Source organism: Rhopilema esculentum, chromosome 18 (assembly GCF_057945365.1).
Source record: "Rhopilema esculentum isolate cy_ngs chromosome 18, ASM5794536v1, whole genome shotgun sequence".
Taxonomy (NCBI): domain Eukaryota; kingdom Metazoa; phylum Cnidaria; class Scyphozoa; order Rhizostomeae; family Rhizostomatidae; genus Rhopilema; species Rhopilema esculentum.
In genome coordinates, this window is record NC_142832.1 from 5,685,971 (window position 1) to 5,691,970 (window position 6,000).

Genomic DNA, 6,000 nt, shown 5'->3' on the forward strand with positions numbered 1-6,000 from the left:
TGCAGTGGAAAACATTGTTAATGTGTGCAAGGCCTGTATATATATAAGAGCCTTGTTAGGAACCGTTTAGACTGGAATTTAGAATAGCAGCCTGTTAATTAAGAACCTATTCAGGCTGCCAGAAAAAACCTAGGTTTTTTTATGCAGGTTTCTACTGTACATGTTTTCCAACCTGGCCCCTGGCTATCTTAGCATTGCTGACCATACTAATTAACTTTTTTCAATTGTATCTATATAACAGCTTCCTTGTACTTTTGATTTGACAAGTTTGTTACTTCATGCCCTGTCTATTGTATTCCTTATTAAATTTTATCCTGGGATAAAGCATAAATTTGCAAAGGCATACCAGATCACTAAACTTGCTCTTTATAATCTCATCTTGGGATTTCCCTCCAAACCACACAGCGAAATGATCTTGCAACTCCTTGCCAGGTTCAAACCAGAAATCCAACACAGATTGAGCTTCAGCACTGATTCCAGACATTTTACAAAAATTCACTAGAACAAAAAACACACAAACAATGTCAATCAAAGACGAAATAACAATATTATACATATCTATCATATAAAAAATCGCTAAGAGAAAAGGTGTCTTTAATTTCTTTTACATTTCATCATCCTTTTGAAGTGGGAAATGACTCAGATAAAAAATATGCCAACAAAATATGATACAAACACATTGTATTAGAAAATGCATGTTTAAAGTTAAAGTATTATATTTCTTACTTAGAATTGACGGGTTTCTTTGATTGCAGCCCATGTAGAACCCTCGGAGCAAGTATGAGAAGCTCGAACCAGCAACACGCCATTTGAGCGCCATTCCACCATTTGGCCTACAACGTCCCACAGGAAAAGGAATCAGTTTAGTGTCTTGAACCAACGAAACGAAAAAGAAATTTCATTAACAAATGTAAAACAAGATTTTTAAAGCATTTTCATTACCTTGGTTTGCCTTGAAAAGAGTTCCTTGATCTTTTTAGATAACAGCAACAACAACAGCAACAGCCCAAAATAAACAATAAAATTTCCCCAAAAAGCATTAGCTCAATTTCACAAAGTTTCAAAAATATCATCTCATTTTCACTAAATTTCAAAAATATCTGCTCTACTTATATCTTGAAACCAAAATTCACACTTTAAAGAAAAACTTTTCGCACAGATTTATCTAGATGGGTTTTTTTTGAAATAGTTAAAAATACCCTCTTTATAATTTGGTACCTAAGAATATCAGAATCGTGTCTATATTATTTTCCAGGATCGCAAAATGCCTTTTGACACAAAAGAAAAAAGAATCAAATTAGGTAGAAGCCCCCCCCCCCTCGAATTTGAATGAAAACGTTTTAGTTGCCATATCACTTATCAGAAGAAAATGTTTTATTAAGAATTCATCAAAGTTAGTCGAGCCTCAATATTTTTTCAAAAATTGTAGTTGCAAAGTTTAGATTTTGAGTGCAATTTTAATTGTCATTGAAATTTTTCAAAACCATTAATTATCGCTTGCCATGTTTGCTCAAAAGTCTCTTACCGATTGAAAGTCTAAATGGGTGACATTTGAGCCTGGGTATCAGTCTTAATTAATTCCTTAAATTCACCTATTTCTAAAATTCTAAATTTATTCTTTTGAAAATACAAAGGTTTAAAAAGATAAATGTTTCTTGGAACATAACGCAATCTTTTTTAGAAAAATAATTTTATAAGGAAATTTTAAAAAAAGTTTGAAATTTTTGAAAAATTCTATCTTATAAACGAAAAGTTGTTTTTCTCTATGGGTACTTTGTAGGTGAATATCGATGAGAATTCGAATCATTATTGGAAGATTAGACAGTTATTTATTATTATCGAAATATCGATAAGACATGCACTTCCTTTCCAAACGACTGGTTCATGATCACATAAAGAAGGAAGCCTCTTTCAGCCTTTTGTTTACTTAAGAAACTCGTCTAGAAATCTATTTCATGTAAAGCTTTCACTGAAGAAAACATATAATTAAGAAACTAATTTGTTTTGTAGACTCATATTGTAGTTGGTCTTTAGATATTGATAAACAGAAAAAGTTCCAAAAAACTATTATATATCGAGGACTGTCACTATTAGAACATAATTACATTTTGCCTACTTTGCACATGGCTTCTGTTATTCAATGTAAGAACTGTACTGTTTGTTCATCTGTATTCCGAAACTTCCATGATGATCATGCCAAAAGTCAGAATGTCGGAGCCTTTCTTAAGATACCAACTAGGATGGCAATTGCGCCTGCAGCCCTAATATTTTCTTTTTTAATGGACAGCCCCCTGGATTTGATGAGAAAATAGGCTTGGCAATTAAAGCGTCAAGTTTTAATGTGTCAAATTTTCATAGTTCTTTTTACAGAACCTTTTCAATTTGAGTGTATTTTTCCATATCTCTGCGAGTTTATGACGTCAATACAGAGACAAGCATTCTTTGACATTTGGAATTTGGAAAGATTGCTTAGGCTGTTGCCAAGCTATAAAATGTTGAATTTAAACCATTTACTCCACATGTAAATGAAATCAGATATCTATATCGTATCAAAACCAACAGAAAATATTTGAAATTACAAAGGTTAACAAAATGTGCTTTAATAGACAACTATTTGACAATACTGTGAGAGGAACACAAGATTTGCTCTCTTTGCTGCAAATATCATTCCTGTCATTTGAAGAAACTCGAAATCTAGTGGGAATCGTTTATGGCGCATCTTTACTCCATTTGCCAAAAATGTTGCTTTTATTTTCCAATTTCATATTTATAGTATATAAAATGATTGCAATATTTAACAATCGTAGTCACAGAAAAAGCTTAATGAATAACGCAAAATTTTCTATGATATCCACAGTATAATTTGAATATGTCTTATATACAAGGCTACTGAATTTAATTATTTTAAGTTAGCAAACTATAAGTAGACATTATATTCTTCTTCTACCAATATCTTCTATTTATTGCATAGAGTATAGTGAGAGGGAAATGTCTTTTGGCTGCATTTTTCAATCATATCTAAAATTGATCAGTCTAACCCCTTTTGCTGCAGCCAGACCGTGGGTTACCATGGGAAATAGATCGAGTTTTACGAGACCTATTTACAAACTTCTCTGTTAATTTCAACCATGGCTCATGGGCAGCTATTTTCTGGGGTAGGCGGCAATTTTCAAAAGTAAATCGAACTTTCTTAGGACAATGATATTCCTGGGGTGTTGTGTCAGACTCAATTTCAGATCTGCCTCGTTTACGATTGACTGGAGGATTGATAATTGGTTTAGAGGCAGTTGAATTTGCTAATTGATTGTGACAATAGTTTTCAGTTGTTAATTTATTGTCCTTTCTTGAGGCTTGTCGTGGCATTACATGTTCCTGCATTTCGTTAATTGGGTCAGGTTGTCTGCTTGAACCAGTTCTTCTCCTTCCATAAGTTTCCTGAAGTTTTGCCTGGAGCTTTCTCAGTTTCTCATTGTCTTCTTCCTTTGGTTTCACATTGCATTCTGGGAGCAAGCGTCGTATTTCTTTGGTTGCAATGCTAATATGCTTCTTATATTGCCTCATTTCATAATCTGAGAACTTGTTGAAGAGAATCATGTTATCTTGGCAGCCATCTTTATCTTGCTGCTCCTATAGAAAAGTAGCTACCTTTTAAGAGAATGCTTTTTAGAATTTTGGTATTGAAGACTATTGATTACCAAGCATCAGTGATTACATTGCTTATCAATTTTACAAATTCTAATTCGTAAAAATTCGATTCTAATCAAATGATTGCTTTTTGATTATATCTTCTTAAGGCTTCGAACATTGATTTTATAATCAGAGAAAGCATGAAATACTTTGATTGAATTTGAAACATTGAATATATTATTTAGTTCCTGATTTATTTTTTATATTAACTAGACATAAATTCTGGTTCTGTTTGTGATTAATTCTCTTGAACAATAACACAAAAATCAAATAGCATGTATATCAGTCGTATCAAATTTGGCTTTTATTGTCCAAAGCAAATCCGTGCTAAAGAGATTTCTATTTTTACTCCAACTCACCAGAATCTCAAGACCGTTGAAATATTTGCTCCACATCCAAACCAATTTTTTCATAACTTTTGCGATGTGTTTCAGCCATGGTTTTATTTCTCTGCCTTTCAGCTGTCGAGGAGAAACAAATCTTACTTTGATAAGAAGCTCAAAATGCCTTTTTTGTAGGTACCAAAAAGTATTTCATGTAATTTTGTTTTCTGTATTGAATAAATCTACTCTCAATGGTTCATTTACTGCTTCTCTGTTTAATTAAAAATGTGTAAACGATAATCCTATCGACTCGGATTCAATAATCGAAAATCGAGAGTAAATGCAATTATCCTACCTGCTTGTGTATAGTATGGGCTTTTTTGCTTACGTCACCTGCTAGTTGCTTTATCTGTTGAATGAAAATATGTTCATCATAAAATGCATCCTACTTTTAATTCTATCTGAATTAAAAGAGAGAGTATTTTATTGATCTGTAAATACACAAATGCGACTGCGCAATTAGCTTCAAATTTTATCGACTATTGTTGAAAATAGATTAAAAACATAACTACAGAATGTGTCTTATTCCAGTGATTAAGTCTTATATATAACTTTAAACTCTATATTGAAAACAGAAAGAGAACTTTCATATGTTGCGTTCTTCATAGTTTCTTTGATAATCATGTATTTTCATATGAAAATGCTTTGATATGACATCACACCATACTATATCTAACTTGACATTCCATGCTTTTTCATGCCCTTTTATCGTTTTATTTCTAAATCTCGGATACTCACCATGCGAAGACAGAAATTTCTGTAGTTGGGTTGGAGCAAGTTTGCATTGATACGTTGATGATGTGTTGGATGGTTGATGTTGGTTAGCTTGTCAACATTCAACAGAAGATCATCTGCAAATGATAAAAACGTAGCATTAATCTTCCATCTAAATGGACTGGATTTTCAGCGATTCGTTTCAGCTTTTTGTAATAAGGAGGTTTATTTTTGGTCACAAAAAACTATGTTGTTATGAAAATGGTAACAAAATGAGTGTTTGCTGTACCGCCATTAAGACAAAGATTTCTTGGAAAGATGCTTCATATCACATCAACTGATTCCTGATTGTGACACGGAAAGAAAGTTGTGTACCTATGTAGTTTTTAGATATTATAAATGTAACTGCGTGATGCTACAGGAAGTCAAACTTTTTTCTGTAAGTAACCCTTTCATTTGAAAGCTTCTTACCGATTCTTTTGAAAAGCTTTTCGCATTCTGCAGCTATTTCTTTTCTTCGACCTGCAATCAGGCCATGTTTGAACTGCAATGAAAAAAACAGTATGAATCTAACATGAAACATTTTCTATTGTAGTTTCACTGATTCGATGAAAAATGCCAGACGTTGCTAGTTTTAGAAACTATTACAGCCTCCCTTCGATTATATCTTGGTACTATTTTTTTGCTCTCTCCCTTTGTTGATGCCAAAAGTAACATTCACTATTTTTTCTCAACATTTTCAATATTTAACTAATACTGATTATGTTTATAGGCGGAAATATCATTCTTTCGTCATAATTTCACACCTCCTTTTCAAGGGTGTAAGAACCTGTCTATACTTGATTTTTTTATGATTTTGGATTATCAATACAGCTTCTCACAGCTTCTTCAATGATTCGTTTACAATTCCGGAACCGTAACTCATTCATATGGGTCTGGGGCTGAGTCCCACCCTTGGAAACTGTGCCTAGCAACATTAAGTTATCACGTGACAAATTATAGGTTTTTTAGGCCCGTAGAGATTTAAAAATCAAGCAACCCTTTTTTAAGTTTATTTATAATTCCAAGACAATTCGTCTTCCATTTGTTAGAATACTTGTTGGTGCAATATTTTTGGTGGTTTATGTGTTTGGCGATAAATGCAAACTTTTGCTAATGTGTCTACCGAAAATTTCAGTCCATCGCTAAAAAGCTAAAAAGGTCGCATTAAAAGAGT

At 32.8% G+C, this 6,000-nt stretch overlaps 1 protein-coding gene across 1 annotated transcript in view; it reads right to left on the minus strand.

Annotated features, from left to right (window-relative positions):
- The window catches only part of LOC135696594 (uncharacterized), a 29,354-nt gene extending 28,396 nt beyond the window's left edge, over nucleotides 1-958 (minus strand). The window contains exon 1 of the mRNA XM_089113593.1: nucleotides 943-958. The gene's annotated coding sequence lies outside the window, so the exon portion shown is untranslated. The remainder of the gene's footprint in view (nucleotides 1-942) is intronic.
- Between the last annotated feature and the right edge of the window lie 5,042 nt (nucleotides 959-6,000).